Here is a 21,330-nt window from a genome sequence, read left to right on the forward strand (position 1 = left end):
AAAAATAGAAATGACTATTTAAAAATTATAAACTTGATATACCTACCATAACATAATGAAGTTAGAAATACTAAGTAAATAATAAAGAAGTTATGACGCCGTAGTTTCATTCAAGTTATATTCTAATGAAATGAGGGCAACTATACAAGAAGATAAGAAGAATATTTCTGGTGATCAAAGCGGCGAGAATGTTTACAGCTCCACTCTTAGCCGAACAACACATTCTTCGTGTATTCGTGTTTCTATCTGCACCATATTTCCGTCATCTGCTGGTCCCTTTCTGCTGGTTCTCCGCGGAACATCTGGGCTGGTATTAATAATTGATTTCGATTTTTTATCCTATCCACGTCTCCTGAAGCCGAGACCAGTGACAGGCATTGAATGAATTCGGGGGGAAAAATAACGTCAAAATCGGACTGCGCGCCCAAAAAGTTCACAAAGGTGACCAACGAATAATTCGATATTTTTAAAGGAAATAACTCGTCACGCGACCGTAAGAACTCGGCAAAAGGCACCGCCATCACTCTAGGCCATCAGAATTCTACTTCCCCATTGTGGGCTGCATGCAATGGTGAAAAGAATGGCGGGAGCAGTACATAATGAAAGCTTTTTATTGTGAAATTTGGACAAATGGTAAGCTGAAAGGTACATTGAAATAGGGAATTTCTTTCAATAAAAGGTTACTTGAGGTCAAGCAAAAAACTACGAATTGACCTTTAAATTTCGGTTTTGCTAGCTCCATGACGATACCAATATCAAACGCATCACTTATTTATGTACTTGGTCCTCCAGTTACTAGATTATTTACGGGAGAAATTTTGAGTATCTACTTTTAGCTGGAGATTGCATGTCCAAAAAACCTGAAAACACAATTGAAGCATAACCATGGTTGTGAATACAATGTAACAGCTTGCGATAAGATAACGATGAGACTAAAGAGTTATTCGCAATAAAAAGTTAATATTACTAATAAGTAGCTGTAAATAATTAACTTCTTTTCATCTAAGGAATCAACATACTTATTAATGATACGAAGTTTTAGTAGAGCTTCAATAGATGCAGCAACTCCTACAGCTGCACAGTAAGGGACGTATTATTTTAATTGACGTCATTTCACAAACAATTGTGTTGCACATCTACATTTGTGTTGCTGAGGTATCGATTGCTCGAAATTTGCTTTTTGTAGGCTTTAGTGGATCATTTCAATGTGAAATGATCTTTTAACAGATATGTCAAACTTCAAATGAGGGAACTAAAACTGAAAATTTGGATATATGGCACAATAAATTGTCCAGAAACTTAGAATTATCAGTAAAAAATATATTTTTATGCCCAGATAAAAAGTTTAAAGATTGAAACATGATTAGCCTGAATTAAAATACAGGATAGATAATATGTTTGTAATGCAGTGTGAGTAATAAACAACAGAAAGATGACCTCATTATTTTCAATGAATAAATCTAGGACTTAATAATCTCTTTAAGCATCAGTAAAGGAACCCATTCATGTCCTGTACAAAACTTCATAGCATGTATGACAGTATTTTGATTTATAAAAATATACCTATGGCCTCAGTTAAAATGGTTTTCATGGACCACTCAGCAATCCTAGAAGGCTAGCCAAAACTGTAATGCCCCAGTTCAAACTTCCCTAAGTTGTCCTCGGGCAAAATGCCTCTGTAGAGGAAAAAGCTTTTACGAAATTCACTGCAGAAAGCCCAGGAGATAAAAAACTCGAGTAGGAATTCAAATGTTGGCATGCATTTTGACTTGAATGAGCAGCAAGGAAGAAGCATTTGATCATAAACCCACTTGAAATCGCGTACCTACTCCATTTCCGTATTTCAACGGCCTTATTTGACTTTTTCAAGACGCTCCAATGGATACAAATGGTCATGCTACCCTGTCCATTTTCTCAAGCAATCAAACTTTCCTGCTCCCCATTCCCCACCAATACTTCCCATACAGCTGAGCGCGAGCCTATAATATTTCTATTTTTGACCCAACTCCTAGTTCTTAAGATAGAACACTTTTTTACTTTTCACATATCAGGAAGAAAATGGTATCAACGGTGGTTAAAATTTATCAATAGGGGTTATATTATCTATTTCTCGGTTCAATCCAGCAAAATATTAAAAACATCTACAGTAAGCCTGAGCAGGCTAAGATGACACAATAAGAGTTGCCAAAAGATTTTTCCGGTCATAAACAAAGAAATAACTATTTCATGAAGGTTAAAGATATATTTTTTAAATGAAACCTGTATGCAATTAGATTCGTATAATGAGTTCTGAACTTATTTTATAAAGTTGGTATGGGTAGCATTTACAATATCTTACTTACCGTAACCATTCCTATACTCTAAGGACCTGAGAAAATATTTTGGATATAATACGTACCTAAATACGCCGATAAAACCACCCAATATATGAAAAAATAATAAAAAACGATAGATAAGGAATGCATATTAGTTAGTATCATTATTTTTCAAAAAATAGAATGATAACCCGAAAAAAGCAACTTCAAAATGCCCTAAGCTTATAATTGCCTTCTAATCCGATTCGAAAGAGAATTCTGGCCACGTGGTTGCTACATATATAGTGTCACCACACTACAAATATAATGCTACAAAACGGAAAGTGAGAAAGACCAAGGATATTCAAAGGGACATTTCTTAATTTATATGCTAAACAGAAAGCCACATAAATGGGCTCATGGAGGGAAGGCTATTTGGAAAAAAGCCGTTAATCTGGAAGAGAGATATAGCGTGAACTTTAAGAGTTTTCACTATGGGCTAATATTTATTGATGTTCTACGTTGACCGAGGAAAAAAAACGAATTCCAAGCCTATCATTTACTAAGAGGAATGTCTCTAATTTTACTGATAACTCCGCTAGAAAGTGAGAATGCCTAGGATAAGATGTACCCCGAAGTAATGCAATCCGCTTATCTCAGTTGCCAATATTACAACTCGAAATGGGCGCACTACGCTTCCACGGCGTGGATAGGAAATAAGCTATCTTATACGCACTGGTGCAACGCAACCCCACTTCCCCTCCATCCTCATGCTGATAACTCTCCCTTGAAACGCATATCTCATCTCGACCCTGACGCAGGGAAATTCATTCATTTTTACTCCCTCAGCGCCTCCGACTCCAGCCGCACAGCGCCGTGAAGTAAAGGAGAACAAGACGCCTCTTTTCGTACAACCACTTTATTCCGAAGAAGGAGCGGTGAAGAGAGCGGGTACGGAGGACACACGAAATGTGGGAGGGGAAAATTCTGCCGACAAGGAAGGAAGGAAGCCACTGGGTACGCGGAATTCCCCACTGGCGGCGCTAAAAACCAACGTGGCCCGGCCGCGTCAACGGCGCCGTGATGCACTTTTGAGATTCATATCGTGTTGAGGCATGTCTCGGGTCGTTACTATATGGGGTGATGCATTGCCTTTCGCGGCACTTTTCCACAACTTCTCCTCCTTCCCGACACTCCGTGGAAAAAAAACGCTCTTTATATATTCGCGCGCGCAAGACGACTTCTGGCGGGACTGGGAGCATTCGACTTCTCCTCCTCCTCATGCCCCATTCAACGCGGCTAGAACTCGAAGCATTCTGCAGCGTGCTCGGCGGAAGGGAAGGTTTTTTGGGACGTGGGAAGCTTGTTCCTGGTAGTCCCGACGAATCTAAGAAGGGGGTGGGCGGAAAAATATGTTTTTTTTTTTCGCGGGATTCCTTCATAACTTCCAGAACGAGAACCTTCCTCTTCCACGTATATTTTTTTACTCCAGCAATCTCTCTTTCAGTGAGCTTTGATTAAATTGTTATTTCTTTATCTGATGTTCTTCTTTGTTAACGGCGTGGGATGCACTGCTCATTGCAACCAAGATTCATGTTGTCTTCCAAGAGCACAAATAGGAGGGGGTGATGTACAGGTAATTTCCTTGAATGCACGCCTGTTTACATGGAAAATTATGGACTTGCTTCGCTAAAAATTTCTGAAAAGGTTGAGTAGATCTTCGTACAAGTATCATCTGAACGCCGAGGAAAAGGCTAAAAGAATCTCGTCTTAGAGTCCCTACAAAAGAGAGAAGCATTGCGGACATCGCGTAAAACTTGTACGTATTGAATTAAAGTTATTTTAATGTACTTACGTGAATGAAAATTATAATATGATTAACACAACTGATTGGGGGTGTGATATTTTTATGTTTTTTTTATTCATTGAAAGCATCACGGTCCTCACTTGCGTCACTCATCAATGAAGAAATTTCTTTATGCAATGATATTAAAATATATAACTAAGTAAGATTTTTTATTTTTATAACAATTTAATTAACTTTTTCCCGTCAGTAAGACTTACATTTCTTCCAGGAAAGGCATAAGTTATTTTTTTTCAAGTTTATATGATATTTTACAATAACTTAGATAATATTTACGCATGCATCATCCACTCCGTTAATGTTGTTCAATTCCTCGATTTTACCCCAGCTAATTTTGTGAAACTGCCATTTTACAAGCCAAAGAAGCCTACTTGCTCAGTACTTCTACCCAAAATCACTTACTGGTAATAATTTTAGTTGAGAAAAAGAGTGCAAGCAAGCTATAATTTTAGTAACTTTGATTTTTTTCAAAATGAAGTCCCTATCTAACCGAATTATAGTGTCAGGAGCGAGATCAGAATCGATAATGATTCCCGTGGAGCCTGTATTGCAAGAAACAACATTGAAATGTCCAGCATGCTAAATGATTATTCAAATTACAACACATTAGTTCAACCTTACATCTATTAACTTAAATATTGCATTATCCTTTTTATATCCCGATATTTCTAGCTATCCCGAGTCGCAAATGTAGGGAGGTTTGCACAGTTTGACCACCGGCAGTGAATGAAAGTCTTTCATGGGGATTGTCAACAATGCAAGGGTCGTTTGCCTCAAGGTTAAGCGTTTTCCCATGTCAGCTCCCTGCGATGATAGACAATGAGACTGGTTTTGCATGAAAAGGAACCCTTCCCGTATGTTGACGTACTTTCTTCATCAAACCCAACGCAGGAAACTGCTGGTTCCTTCATAATTAAAACCTTGCGTCAATAAGGCGGGTCAAATTCTTCTCTCTTGCATGAAAAAGCACCCTCGACGGTGACGCAGAGAGTTTTTTCCCCCTTCAAATTCTGATGAACGTAAATATGAGGTAAGATGTTGAGATAGAAAAGTTACTATCAATTGAGAAAAGCAATGATATTCATTCGATTTCGGACAGCCAAAAGTAAAAATGCCAGCATAATTGGCAAAACATCGTAAACTCTTTATACTCAACTTGTCAAAATATCCATCATTTGCTGAAAATATATCGAATGAGAAAATACTGACCGTACCCAGTCACGGCTTGATAGGGAATTAAGCCCCACGAAGTACGTTTAACTATAAATTCATTGATAAAAATATGCATCGAAAATATAGATATTTGTATCGGTCGATGAAAGCACTTGTGTACTGTAAGTAATGCACACAGCAAAGTGTAATACCCCGATTTCAATGGCTCTTATTTGGCGCGAAGATCACTGTAAGAGAGAAAATTCTGTGAAATTACCATGTCCTCGTGATCAACTAGTCGAGATTTAAGGGATCAAAATTACTAAAAACACAATCTGATGGAACATTGGCGACACATTCACCGTCACTACGAGCGGCAATTCCCCCCTAGGAGAGCCATGCCTGGCCGTCAACATTTGTTAGACACCTCGGTTCGAAAGTTTTGTTGTAAGTTCACTAGGATTGAGCAACATGCTGAATTCTATCTACAACTAGAAACTCTAAAATATTTCCCATTAGCCTCCTTGATTTCATTTAAACATGTCGGGCGGTCTCCTTCCTGACCTGCTGCCTCAATTTTCGCATAAATCGTAAGCTCGCCTGCATTTGGCCCACACGTGAGATGCATGGATGCGTCACGATGTTATTCGAGTTGCAATTTAAATTGGTTCTTAGTTCACAAGGGCACAAAAAATTTGCAGAGTTTGTTGCCCTAAAATATTCTACGAGCCTGCTATGTTTCATGAAAATCTGAGCGAATCAAAGTTGGGAAATGTATACTCTAAAGCATTGCCAACCATTATTTTCGGCATCGATATTCATGCCTCTTAAAGCGATGCATTAATTCTTCCCTGCATGCAATTTTTAATTAGTGAAACGAAGTAACTCTGTGCATTAAATATCTAATCCGTAAATTTCTTTTGCCAAAAGTATCGTATCCGACACGAATTCTTACAATGGATTGGAAAGAATCTTTTCATACTCATTGCCAGTAAAGAAAAGCATTTTAAGCAGCACTATAATTCACCACAAATATTATTTGTTGATTTGAATTCAAGGTCATATGAAATTTCAAAAAATACACTCGTTCTTCTACAAGACTAATTTTTGCTAAGAATATTATCCATGGTTTTTGTATTATCCACTACTTCAGATGAAACATCTTATAAATTGCCTAGGCATTTGAGGTGAGTAGGTTATCATATAGTACTATAAATAATTTGTTTTATTCAATAAAACAATCCTGTGTGGAACAAAAGTACCGATGATACATTCTTTGTCTTCCTTGGAAGTCTATGTCCTTTGAAAGATGAAGACGAGAGAAGAAAATATAAATATGCCTGTTGGCTAACGCTAGGATTAAAAAAATGAAGGTCAGATATATTTAGCATATGATCTACGCTTGAGGTAAATGCCAAGGAATACGTTCATCCATCGTTTCAGGCAGCTGTATGCGCTTGCAAAAGTAAGTTATACTATAAAATAACCGAAATTTATCAACAGATAATGCTTTCTTTTCTCTTTCATTACCGCAAACAAAAAATATGAAGATAATGTTGCCTCTAGTATGAAGATAATATTTCGCACCGAATAAGGCTGTTAAAGGTCAAAGTCCCTCGTCGTCATCAGGTCTAAGGCTGACTGCCATGTTTTGTCCACGCCGGGTATTATACTAACCTAGCCAGCGGACGTTTGAGACCCATTGTTGTCCAGGCTATTCAAATTTGGCTCAGGGTTGGAATTCGATCTGTGTCCGCGACCATTGTATTTCATTAATCAACGGTTTATTATTAATCAACCATATTTGGCTGATGTTCTGCCCACTGTATTATGACATAGGATGGATTAGTCTATAATAGTAATAACGTTGGCTTTAGAAAGCCTCACCCCGTGCAAAACCCGAAAGATTTTGTCAATAGTATTTGCTGCAAAAGCCTACGATCTTTTTAAAAAATACGTATGTTGGAGAGGATTAGCAAGCAGAAAAATTTAATTGGTTGCTGCTAGTGTGGGTAGAGGAGAAAATTTGAGATATGAGCATCTAAATCATCAGCAAAACGGGTGATAACCAGAGCACAGATGGGTGAGAGACAAGGTGGCCGCGGAGCTATTCCGACTTCAATTTTAAAACCGTTAAGACGTCTGCCCCGAGAGGAGCCTTAAAAAGAGTCGTCTCCCACCTCCATTCCCCCTCTTGCGTGCGATGTATATTTGCTCCGAGTTCTTCGAGCGCCACGACGGAGCCAGAAATAGTCCGGGATCTCCGTATCTGACTCGCCTGTCTCACCCATGAACCAACCCCCCGCAGAGTACCGAGATTCCCCCCACCAGCCAATGAGACGGCCTCTCTTGCTTCAGCGCAGCCAGACACGTCCCGCATCTTACCCTGTAGCTACTATCTGCAAGTATATTATGTGCATTCTAGTTTGGATGCTAAATAATCACATAATAGTGTGGGAGGACTAATTGCCTAATTATTTTTCTACATAAGTTTTCACTTTATTTTAAACCAAGCAATAACAATAGCTATCAATGATTGATGTTAGATTAGAATTTTCAGAAGGATTAGAATTGTAAGCTAATTCTTTATTTATAAGAATTACAAATTCCTGATGGTGTGAAAATGCAATTGTGAAGCCTTTGAAAGGGAATTATTCATTAAAAATATATTGGCACAGACCAGCAAAAGTATTAATGCATTCTAAAAAATTACTATGATAAATATTTAGAAGAGCATTTAAAGTATTTACATCATGGTAATAAGAAAAGCACAGCCTGTTTCCTTTGGGATGATTGATCGAATAAATTAATCCTTTAGATCAGTTAAAAGTCATTCAAGGCGATCATACCTTGATAATAACTAAATAGCCTTCATCTTCGTAAATAAAACTGAAATCTTCAATAGTCTATCTTTTGCACGAAAGAATCTGTTATCAAAAATGTAAAACGTGGTCAAAAATACGTCGTCACAGTTTCTTTCTTGACTATTTCCTTATCATCACAAAATTTATAATATTTTATTGCCTACAATGGTAGAAAGGCTATTTGATATGTATGTTTTAATGTTTATATAGGTAGAGGTGAATGTATTTGGTGGATCTTCATTGGCAAACTTAAAAAAGTTTTGAAGAGTTGCCTGTAGTATGCAGTGTAGAGTAGGTCTATTGTCCGGGGTTGATCCACGTTTCCCTCTGTAACCCTGCTGTGGAAGCCAGACGGAGGATCCCCAATCCGATACAGTCGGCTTAGAGTTGTCGCGTTTACCCCCCACGATTCCCAGCGGTCTCATTTCAATATCTCAAGATGCAACACACGGCTTCATTTTCTGGCCGCACAAAGAAAAGACGAAGCTTTTCAGAGATAAACCTATCCGACGTATAAATGAACTTCGTCGTTCTCCAACGAATTTATGCAAAAACAAACGTCGATCTCCCAATAAAGAGACCTGAAATTCATCTCTTCTGTAGATAGCAGGACGTGAAGTAAATTTTGGGGAATGAATTTGCATGGCACAGGAAGAGATATATTGATTGATGTGTACTAAAACAATTTTATGAAGTAATCTTTTGTTACCTGCTGTAACTAATTAAAAAAATATTTCATCCTTTTCGAAAGTATTTATGGTGTCACAAAGTGTCTGCATAACAGGTAATGGTATTCATGGATTATGACATGATGTAGTTCGTATTCTAAAAATAAACTTAATTAATGGCATTTGACTCAAGAGAAATAATTAATTTCAGGGAGAACTAGGAGAATATCTTTTGCAATCTCAAATTAGAATAGACTTTATTTCTTATTGCTTAACTTTTTCCCGCATATCGATGGCTAAGTTCTAACAAAAAGTATCTCAAAAATAGCAACTTTTCAGTAGAGCAAAAAAAACGATTAATTTCTTTTATTTGCACGCTGAAATTAAAAAACCAAAAGTTCATAAAACTGAAAAAGAAGCATTTATTTGCAAATGAAGAGTTTTTAGCGGCTAAGTGCGGCCTTTGTGAAGTAAATTAGTTATCTAATTGTACAATGGATTTTCATTGGTGGATATAAGCTTGATTGAACGCTATATTAAATAATTACAATATGATTATATAGTTTTTTACAATAAAATTAAATAATTCTAATTTGTCTCCGACGGATACGAAGTCAAATATTTTATCATTAATTTGGTGTACAATTTTTAAATGAAAATAATTAAACCATCCTTAGGATACACTAATAAAATGAGATTATGCCTACTTGATCTCATTTCCCCTCATTCGAAGAGATAATCATGCAACGTAATCAAATGAACGCTGTGATATTCCAATAAAGGATTGGTTTTTCTTTTTCTGTCGTGCAATTACCACGTTTTTATTTCATGAATTTGACATTATTAGAATAAACTTAAATTGTTTATTTTCTATTACAATCTATTTCATGAAGGTTATTTTACCTGCGATGAATAATTGAGAAATGAAATTTATTAGACTTTGCGCTAGACTAAGAGACATAGTTGAATGACAGTTGACTGAATGCAGTTCACGCTTGTTTCAGTAGGACGTGTAAGTTACTCACGTAGAAAGCGCGCTGTCATCACATTGAACATTTTAAAATAATATATAAGTTATTCAAAAGGGTTTGGAAAACTGATTGACCAAAATGGAATTTTGGCTGCTTATCAATTAACTCTAAACCCAGACCCTAGTGCATAAAAGTACCCTCTTTAGGTTGACGGGTGGTTTTCCTAAAAGCCCCGGCTGCATGCTCATTGAGGCGGCAATGTGTAAGTGACCGATGCAAAACATGTTTAACCAGTAGCAAAGGCTCCTTTATGAACTATGCCTACGTACTTTGTTTCCATGAATAGTAAGGGCTTTGGTGTAGTGGAAGTACAGATACCATCTAGAACGAGTTTCCCTAATATGACGCTGTCATTCGGACTGCACGACGAGGTAACCTCGTATGTGAATTGGTAATTAAAAAGTATGAAGGTGGTGAAACTCATGGAGAAAGACACTTCCGCTCAAAGCCGTTACAAAAATGAGCGTGATTGAATGAAGGTGACGTAATTACGGATAATTTCACTGCCCAACTCGCTTTCAACGCCCGAGCCAAAATGCAAAATAATTGTACCTCCATTTTCACTAACTTTCCCATCATCAATTTAGAGGCTCACTCGATTGAAGGGGACAGTGTGCTCGTGGGTGGCTGCCGCCGATGTCGCTGCGCTTAATGCAATTAGCGCCATATGGACATGTGAGGAAGAAGACCAGCAGAGGCCGCGCGAAATTTAATTTCTCTCTAACGCATTGGCTAGTTGCTGATGAGCATTCTCTTCTTCAGGAGTTGGAAATGATTCGCTCAAAACGATGCGAAAATTGGGGCAGAAAACGCATAGGCCGTTATGTGTAACTCAATGAATATGTAAACTCGAAATGCTCGCGATAACTGACCTGACTTGCGATGTGACCATAATCGTTAATTGTTCCAAAATTGGTACGCTAGAATATGAGTACAACAAAGTATCATCAATTTAATGTGCATATGTTACAGGAGTAACATTAGTTGGGTAGGAAAATTAGCCGACAAAAGAAATATTCATAGCCACATTTTACGACACTTGCATGAAATAGTTATGCAAAAACTTTTTCTGCTTGATATTATGTACTCTCTATTGTCTTTATTTATCACTACCACTACGAATAAAATCAGGAAATTCAAATGTGATGGAATGGAATTTTTACATGCAGGAATAAATACTTTTAACTTAAGTTTCAATGTTACTACATCATTTTTGTACCTTGAAGATGTTGTAGTAACATTAAACTCTTGGTTTTACTAAATTTAATACTCGTGGAAAATTGCAATAAGTTATTACATTTTCACTATCGCTTATTCCACTGCCTTTTCATGATAAAAACTGTATATATCACACAGCCAAAAATTATCTCTCCCATTTACAGGCTCCTGAGGTAATTATTTATTTCCTTTCCATTAGCTATAAATACGGAAGCACTACTCATAAAGATTGATTCCTGTCCTTTGCACTCAAGTCATGGCGATATTTAGCGATTTTATCCCTCGTAAAAATCTCACATTTCTAGGCAAATATTTTTGTTATTTGACAATAGCCACAAATTACAGGCGTTGCGTTATAGATGAGAACACACACGAAGAATGCGAATGGCTTCATCAACGTATAAACTCAATAAATATTTTTTGGTCCGCAATGGGGTATTGACCTCAATCTCTCCGGATTTAGGTATACAACTCTGTCAAAACAACACAGTGGTCAGAGGGCGCATTGTTGGCCGAGATATCTACGGGTATAAAGACCTATTCGGGAATAAAAATTAATGTTACGAATCAGTGGCGTAACCATTTGGGGGATGAGGGGATATATCCCTTCCCCCAAAGTCTTTGACAAATTAAAAAAATATTTTTAACTATTGCCTATTTTGACAATTAATAACTGCATCCTATTCAAGTTAAATTTTAAGCGCCAAAATGATGTAAAATATATTTCCAGGCATGTCATACTTCGAAAATTATCCCGGATGCTCGGTTGCCAGGGGGGTTCCCCTCCGATGCTCATACACCTCCCCCAAAGCAAATTCCTAGTACGTTTATGAACTGCAGAAAAGTTATTCCACGCACTTGTAATGTATGCAGTAGGTAAATAAAAACAAGAAAGCAAGCAAAATGCACCTTGTTCAAATGTTTATGTAATTTACTGTTATTAGTTACATGCGGTTCATTTTAGTTGCGTCAAATAAACTAATATGGAACACATCTCATTATTTGAATATATTTGTATCATCAAATAATCTTTTGGTTTGTTTAAAAAGTCTCTAAAGAGAAGGAACATTGTTTGTTAAAGACTACATATAAAATTCCTCATGGGTACCTATATCCCACCATATCATGTAAATCATGTTACAATATTCTTATTAATAGTAACTATCCAATAGTTAACTACCAATTACAATATTTATGACAAAAAAAGGAAAGAAGGATCACGTAGGCACATTTGTAATTGAAGTAGAAAAAACGAGAATTTTCTGAATTGTTCCTTAGTAATAGCAAATTTAAGTTTGGTAACGTCCATAGTAATTAATTGGCATCACTGACAGATCGAAAAGCAGGGCCTTCGCAGATTAGCGCCGGTGAATGATTCATGGGATGGTTACATTATCGATTCAATCGTACTCCACGTTTTAATCAGTATAATTAAAGACGACCGCCAATTTTCATTTTGTTAGAACGAAGATTTCCTCTTCCTGAATAAACAATGGAACTTCAATGAAGCTAAACGGTCCAGCACAATCGACTGACTAATAAAACCGACTTAAAATCCCACGAGCGTTTTAAGATTTGTTTACGGTACGAATGTGGCATCCGCGAGGGAAGTCCATTCCGTTTTTCTGTCGTAGAACTTAGTCCAGGAAATTGCTTGCTGGAACCGGAGGGTAATTTCAGCCGGTCGAATGGGTGAATTGAATCACTGAATTTGATCGACAATCGATCTAATTAATTGCCGAGTAAGATTCGACAGCCAGCCAGGAAAGCAATCAGCCGAAAACAAGGACTCAGGCGCAGCATTTAATCAACTAAAGAGCAACCCATTGATTGACGCTCTCCCTATCCCTAATCCAGTGAATTTGAATATTGCTACGGCTCAAATTGATATTACTCCTTTCCTTTTATGATTTCTATGATAAAAAGGTTCACGCTGAGATTGCAATTTCGGCTATTTATTACTCGCTAGAGACCATCTGCGTCTACTGAATAACGAGAGATTTCCTTACATCTTTAATATTACCAGTGAAGATTTATTCCGGAAGACTTTGAGTGTAGGTGTGCAACATTAAACGTTTATTTTATTTCTTACTAATTTTTAAAATTTTGCCCGAATATATTTTGCAGCGTATTTATTCCAATGCAAAAAAATTACCAACTTTTTTGCGCAAATATAATATTTTCCCTTGGCTAGCAGTGGGTCAGACCGTAAAAGTAAAAAAAATTGGTGTTTTTGGAAAGACTTGTAATTTACATCGATTATCCACGGCTTTGTAAAAATAGGTTTTTGTAGTTTTTTGTCCACACACAGCGGGAATTTTGCCGGAGGGGTTCGAAGACTTCATTCAAGTTTTGAACCCCAGACTCTTTGGTCAAAATCTTTGCCTAGTAAGTATTCACACTACCCAAAATTTAGTACTTATTTCATAGTGTTAAAATAACTCTTTTCCTCTTCCTTCCGTAAAATTGAGCATTATTTACTTCTCATTGTAGATATCTCTTTGCAGAGCACTGAGATAATTCAAACTGATGTACTGTCATGGTTTCGTAATTAAACGCCCAATGAATGGCCCAGTGATGTGGGGAAATTCTTCCTCGTTTATCAGGGCAGAGAGTTTAGAGATAGATGTGATATGATTGCTTATCGCCTGGATAATTCTCTAGGTCATCTACGGCTTTCGCGCTCATCGAATGAGCCGTGTCTAGTGATAGTTCAGGGTCTAGAAGTCAAGGGCTTATCCAGAATTATTTAGAGAAAGAAGTTGAAGTCGGAGGAATGGATGTGACTCGCGAGGTTGGTCAGCTTGATAACATTATCTCTTCGTTTGGGCTAGCTTGCAGCCAGTCTGGTGGTCTGGTTAAAGTTACTTTGTATAAAGGAGGTTATGAAAATCGTTGATACCCACACGAGTTGTCTTCCCATGGAAGACAATTTTTACGTAGTGCTCTCTAACAGGATAACTTTCATTGAGTCCGCTGTGAAGTTTACTTTTGTGGATATTGCACGATGGTAGCAAGACAGCTGTACTATCGAAGAGATACTGGATGTTCCATTTAGATACTCTGTATTTTATAAGTTTAGCCAGAAAAACACGCCATAAATTGTTGGAAAAAATAATAAAAATTTATTATAAAAGTTAAAAATAAATTTACTGGAGTTGTAAAACCAACTTCCAAAATATAAGAATCGATACAAAATATTCAAGTTTTTATCTTTATTTCAATTAAATGATTTCTCCACGGCAGGGCAAGGGATAGAACCACGTATTTAAAAAGATAATGTAGCTTCTTTACTAGTACATCAGATGGCATTGGCAAAAATGTGAGCAAAATAATGATTGAGCTAATTCCCCCCAAAGAAGGTGGTTACTACACTTTCATGTGGCCGAGGCACCTAAACTATGAGTCATCCTGTAACGCAATGATTGCTCAAGGGACGTGTAGGGCCAAAGCGTGAACTGCGGTAAAAATAAAAGCGATGTTGTCCCAGGCACAAGGGACGTTCGACAACATACCTTTTTAACCTTTCAGCGCGAGATCTGATAATAGAAGTCAATTAGGAGAAGGGTTGGTTCGTGTAGCCCCGTGGGGGCAAGAGTGAGAGGAACAACCAAAGAATCACAAACCCAACCTCGCCTCCATATACGCCAATCTCTCTCCCATGCTACCCGTATATCCAACATTTCCCAAATCTCCCGGGTCCAATTCCATCCAGTAATAGCTGCAGACTAGTCTCTTCGCGTCCATTTATTTTGCACGGAACATCAGGAAGAGGTGGACGGTGGAAACCTAATTAGCTAAACTCGTGAAAATGTTTTACCTGCCGTTTAGGAGGAGAGAGAATGACGCCGTATAGTTTCCTCACCACAAATGAGCTAGCCTTTATCTTCTATTTGTCTTTTGCTTTCATCATGGTGATTGGCATTATTAGTACTGAAAGAATGTTGGTGCTTAATGAAGGCACGGCTTCACTGCTAAGTAATAGAACTTTTGACAGAACTTATACGTAAATTATTGGAACAGAAAAGTAGCATAACGCATAGAATATACTGATTGGTATTACCAGTAAGAATTGAATATAATTTTGATGCAAAAAGAAGGCAAAATTTTCCTGCGTAGTAATGAAATTTTGACGGTATTTATACGAAATAATGTTGTCAAGGAAAAATAGCAGAAGACGACGCATATTTATGGAAAAAAATTCTAACAAGGTATTCTATTAGTAAATAGAAAACATTTTATATTTGGAAAATAAGTCATGTTTCTATTAGTTTTTACTTTGCAGTACCACGGTTATGCAACCTTAAACGATTTCCAGCAGTAGAGTTAGATCTCGGGGAAAAAAATTCATTTCATTCCTTACTGGAGCTGTTATCATTTAAAATAGAATTATTGCTACCTATTGCACATTTTACTTACATTTTCAAAGGTATTCCGCATTGATGATGACGTTCTATACGTTGATGTCCCGAAGCTTCACTCTACCCTGCAAGATAAAGAATATATTTCATTAGAGCCTTTGCGAGTAAACTTTTTATGGACAATTTTTCATACCGATAAAATAAATCCAATCCAATGTAAACAATAGGTTAAGTCAAGACTGGAAAGACCTAATGACTACTTCATAAGGGAGGAAGGTGGATTTGGTTTTATAAATATTTCCTTGGGACCATCAGGAAAACAATGTCCTAAGAAAATGAAGATAAACTCTGGATAAAAAGGTAGTACAAAAAAGTGTTACCATAACGGATATTAATAGTGTGAAATGAAATTTTCAAGTATTGCATGCCTAGAAGAGTTGACTCTCAAGGAAGAAAAGCGATTGATTAGCCGTAATATTGCAAAAATAATTATCGAATCATGTACTCAAAATTTTCACACCAATGGATCGTATGAGAGGTTTTTACTTTCATTGGATACACAGCCGTTTTAAATAACAACTTGATAAAAATTTTCAGTAAAGATTAACTTCCGTGCACCTAAAAATTTTACGATTAAGCCGAAATTATCTTCCAAAGATGTTGTGGATTATTATGCATTAAAAATTTTCTGCCTCACCGTACGCACATATATGCAATGAAATTTTAAAAAGTCAAAATATCAATTTTTAAAATCCTAATTACCATTATATATATCTTATTAATACAGAGATACAGGAAAATGCCATAAAGTCATGGGAATGGTGCATAAAAACTTCATAGCGGTTGCGCAGAACTGTCATTACCAAAATCATTTCCTCAATCCTTGCAGTTGAATATTAAACAGCTGAATTTCTTGCTGGTATAAAAATATTAATTTATTGCTTGTATAAATCATAATACCAAACTAATGAAAAGTGAGTGATTCTATAGGCTATTCACCCCAATTTAACTCTTATTTGCACATGAAATTGGAATAAAGATCTTAAATCGACCCTGCTCATGTACTAATTTTCCTTGAAATTGATGCATCGGTATTTTCCACTCAGCTCATGCTACTAAAGGCATTCGATGAACTTGATGGGAAGCACCACATTCATTTTCTTACATAGTTATGTTCTCGCGCGCTTGTTTCCTTAGCAACCTGAAAGTGGACTCGATGGATCAATGAAAATCTACCAAGGGTTGTATTGCTGAGACTAATCTACTACGAGCAAACAAGGGAAGTAACGTCTTGAGCTGTTTCGTCGCTGTTTCTGAGTTCAAAGCGATACAATTCTCATATTCCTGCCCCGAGGGAGCTTCTGCATTTTATGCACATAAAGACAATAACAATTACTTATGCTTTCTTACTTCTTCCCCTTCCCATTCTCTAGCCGACGTTACATTTTGTGAACGTCAAATGTACCTCAAAGTCGCCTTTGTGTCTCAGAAATTTTTTGACATTGCAATTGAATGCAATGGAATATTCTAGAATAGGTGCTGTTAAAATATTCTGTTCTCCAATGGGCAAGAACAATTAAACATGAAAAAAGCATGCTATTAAGGAAAGAAATTTCTACAAAGAGCATTTATTCATTCAAAATGATTAAAGTAATGAAGAAGGATATGATTTTCAGAAAAAAAAGCATTTCGCGTTCCAGCGAAGAAAACTCATGGCAAACTTATTTGGATTGTGGACCAGTGGGTTATTCATAGATGTATCAGTCCGATTTGATAAGCTTTCCCTTTGTTCATTGAATAAAATAGCTTTTTAGATACATTTGACCTGAAATCCTTTAGCTTGCTTGTATTACCTGCTTTTATATCATAGAGTATTGGGCTTCTTACCTCTTTACTCAATCACTGATTTCAAAATAAATTCATTCCTAACTTGAACATTTCCTTACTTCACACACTCAATTCTATAGACCTATCTCAAATTTAGTCAATCCACTCCTTTGAAATTATTTAGTTCCACAAGAGAGGCTTAGCTAGCTGCATAAATAACCAAATACCAGTGCATTTGCAATTACCAGTGCAAAACAATTTCTAATGATACCTGATGGAAGCGCATGAATAGTATTTTAAGCATTAAAGCAAAATCCTAGAACGCGAGCTTTAAACTTAGGTTTTATATCAATATTTTATATAAAAATTTAATACCTTCATAAAAATGAATAGGATACGTAATGAAGTTATTTTTTAACGCTGCCTCAAATTCTTAGACTTTATAATATCAGTACCCGTGTGATATCCTCTTCCCCTACAAATTTTACCAAATTTTCTATACTGAGCTTCCAATATAATATTTTTCATGATTCGGTCTTCACTAAAAATAGATCTGTGTTGTAAAATTAATTAGCTTAAAAATGCTAATTTTGTAAGTTTCCCAACCATTCTTGGAATAGCGTCTCTACATTCCTTATTTTTTTAATGCTTTCAGAAAACATTTTTCGCGTTGTAATCGTGAATTTTATCATCCCTATGACTACGTAGTAAACGTTTGTCATGGAGTCTGAAATATAACACTCAAAATCATCTCAAAATATATTTTTCGCGTTATATTTGTGAATTTTATCATCCCTATGACTACATAGTCAAACTTTTGTCATGGAGCCTGAAATACCACACTCAAAATCATCTCATGCACGGAAAAGGAAATAATGCGGACATGGATGCTGAAGAAAAACTGGCAGAAATGAAAATATATGCTCTCTCACCAAAGCGTGTACTTCACCTTTACTACTTTATGAGCCAAGAGCTACCATGTTAAAAGTGGCAAAGGTCTTTGTTCTGACACGACGCACTCGCCATATACAGGTCCAGTTGGACATTTTTTAGTAGCATACGTGCTTAACTTACAACTGCAATGTCCACCAGACCTCTCTCAGTTTCATTCTTGACTTGGGATGTGTCATTGCATGGCCGTGTGCAGGCGCACGCGAAAAATATATGCTTTGCCATTTGAGCTTTGACATCAGTTCATAAAGACTTTAGAGTGGTCTCTCCAGAAGGTTGCACGGAAGAAACAGTTGAATAAGGGCAGCGCATCTCCCAAGAGCCTTCAATTCGCTGTCATTTAAAAGCTCTTCAAATGAAGCTAGAGAAATTTAAGCTGTAGTACCTGCGGTTGTTCTACAACACAGCTTCTGCCTAGCAATTGATAAATATGCCTATATCATTGCTGTAAATTGCATTTCTGAAGAAATTTAACTGACCGTATTAACACAAGAATAAACAACATCGAGGTACACATGGGCTATCTATTTTCGGAATTCACTGAAAGCAGAGCTGCACCAAAAACTGAAAAATCTTCTCAAGGCTAAAATATAACTTGATTTGGCAAATGTATACATGCCACATAATTTCATCCATATCATGTAATATCGACAATAAATTTCCACAGTGATATTTCAATTAAGATTCATAATTTACCTTATAAGTCAACGAAAACCCTCGCAGGTTACACGATTTCCAACCTATGAAGGGTGTAAAAGAAACTGAATAGCATGGAATGGTTAGATGACTGCAAAATATGGTGGAGAGCTTTAGCAAAGCAATATCTAAATCGTTGACCGATAATGGTAACATGAATCAAAAATTCACCTTCAACGTCTCGAAGAAAGCCAGTTATAATCAGTACCATTTAATCATGGATAAAATAACTCTAGGCGACTATTCGTAAAAATATAAGGCCAATGGACAATCATAAACCCATTTTCAACGGCCGCGAAATTGATAATTCTTCAACTATTATTCTATCGCTATACAAATATTAATGCTTAACGAGAAATATATAGGTAATTGATCACCGTAGACTCATTCTCTCTGAAGTTTATGACATTTAATCACAGAAGTAAATTCCTACAGCTCATGCTTCTTTATCGAGCGCAGCTTGATCTTCAACCTTTTGAAGGAAAAGATTCAATTAAATTAAAAAAAAAAACAGTTAACTCGGTCGACAGCGTTCATGAACACAAGATTAGACTGGAGGAGGAATATCATTTTAAAAAAACATAACACGCGCCAATGCACCATTTGACGCAATCCCTCAGGCTGAGGGTACAATTGCAGAGAATACGTATCGCTATTTAAAAATAATTCCATTTGTGTAACTTGGCCAACGTTTGAGAGTCATTTTTCCATTACCTGTGCTCTTTGTCCTTTGTCACAAAGTTATCCAACCTTTGTTTGACTTCGCTATCAGAGCATATTGCGTCTGGCATGTCTACCACCGAGCAGAATCCCCTTTAGAGAGAGAATTAATTGTTCGGAGTTTCTCCTCTCTCACCACGCAGTAATTGATTAGTAGAGAAACTAGGTGACCTTAGATGGCCTTTGACCCACCAAAAGCGGGGTGGTGCGGGAAAAATGACAAAACTTGATTGCATAAGGTTACTTCCCGGAGATGGATTTTACATATCCACTGGGAAAATGTTGTGGGAATAGATGCATGCTTCACCTAAAAGAATGAGAATATAGACCGAAACGTGAGCTACGTATCACAAAACACTACAAAGAAAAAAAATGCATCTCTTAAAATTGAGAGTTTAGATGACATTTCAGGGAAATTTACTAGAAAAAATGACGCTATAAGAGTCATTTTTTCACGTCAAATTTGTAAGGCATGACGACTTAGATTTTCTGTGTGTGGCATGATGACTCGTGAAAGACGACACGAGATCGTCATGCCATACACAGCAAATACGTATGCACTTTATAACTTAAGTAGAACAATATAAACTCCACTTTTATGATTTTATCATAAACCAAAGGAGTAAAGTTCAATCACCACACCTGTTCCCCCATTCATGACAGCTGGAGCCTTTTTTTAAACCGAATTCACTCGTTAAATTGGGCCTTTCTGACAGTTTTCACGCGGTTTTGGCTGCTCCTCACTCGATGTGAAGTCACCATGAATGGGGAAGTATAGAACTAAAAGATGTTTAAATTACTATAATCAAAGCACTGAGGCAGATCCTTAGAGACGTTTCCTCATCCTCCAAATTTCGACTTGAGGGGAGTAAAAGATTAATTTCCAGCATTTTCTACAACGAAAACCGGTAAAAGTACTGAGTAGCGGTTACTACGTACTAGAAATACCCATTTTGAAGTCATTTCTATTGACGATTCCTTGAACTCGCGATTCCTAATAACATTCTTCTACAAGCAAGGTACTGGCAATATTCGCTAGTACCTCAACCCAGTACCGGCCGAGCAAAGAAATACTTGAAAAAATATTTTTCAAAATTTGATTTTACATAATTACATGCTGAATAAGGGCAATTGAAAATATTGGCCCTCAAAAAAACTTCCTTATGGTAGAAAATAAATGTTGCGTTTTTGGTACTTTGGCGGAATTCGGTAATCAATAGACACTAAAGCAACCCGCATCACCATATATTGCCATCTCGTAGGAATGTGCCGTTTTTAAACTGTCAGATATAATCCTATGCCTATTTGCCAAGTATCGTCATATTTTGTTACTAAAATTCTTAGATAATAGGTATCCAGTGAGATGCTGCTTTATTTAACCTAAATCCATTATAAAATAGATTTACATTTGATTGAAAGAAATAAGTCAAAGCGAATATTTTCTCAAAGCATGTATTTCACAGCGTTTATTGAAATTTTTATCATATCTTTATGAATAAAATTCATTGGAATTATTTTTTTTTGTTTCTTTATAATGCTGCGTTTTCGAAATTTTGGCCGTAAATGAGTCAAACTCGATACTTAGGTTTTGAAGTATCTAACTAAATCTGAAAAAGCTGACATCGATTCGTTTAAATATAGCAAAGGATGAAGTTAAACTTGAAAAAAATATTACTGACGTGTC

At 36.6% G+C, this 21,330-nt stretch overlaps 1 protein-coding gene across 2 annotated transcripts in view; it reads right to left on the bottom strand.

Annotated features, from left to right (window-relative positions):
* Positions 1-21,330, bottom strand: part of LOC124166530 (irregular chiasm C-roughest protein-like) — a 766,129-nt gene that overhangs the window by 569,550 nt on the left and 175,249 nt on the right. For both annotated transcript variants that reach the window (XM_046544081.1, XM_046544080.1), the window contains exon 3: positions 15,511-15,577. The gene's annotated coding sequence lies outside the window, so the exon portion shown is untranslated. The remainder of the gene's footprint in view (positions 1-15,510; positions 15,578-21,330) is intronic.

The sequence above is a fragment of the Ischnura elegans genome, chromosome 10 (genome assembly GCF_921293095.1).
Source record: "Ischnura elegans chromosome 10, ioIscEleg1.1, whole genome shotgun sequence".
NCBI classification, from domain to species: domain Eukaryota; kingdom Metazoa; phylum Arthropoda; class Insecta; order Odonata; family Coenagrionidae; genus Ischnura; species Ischnura elegans.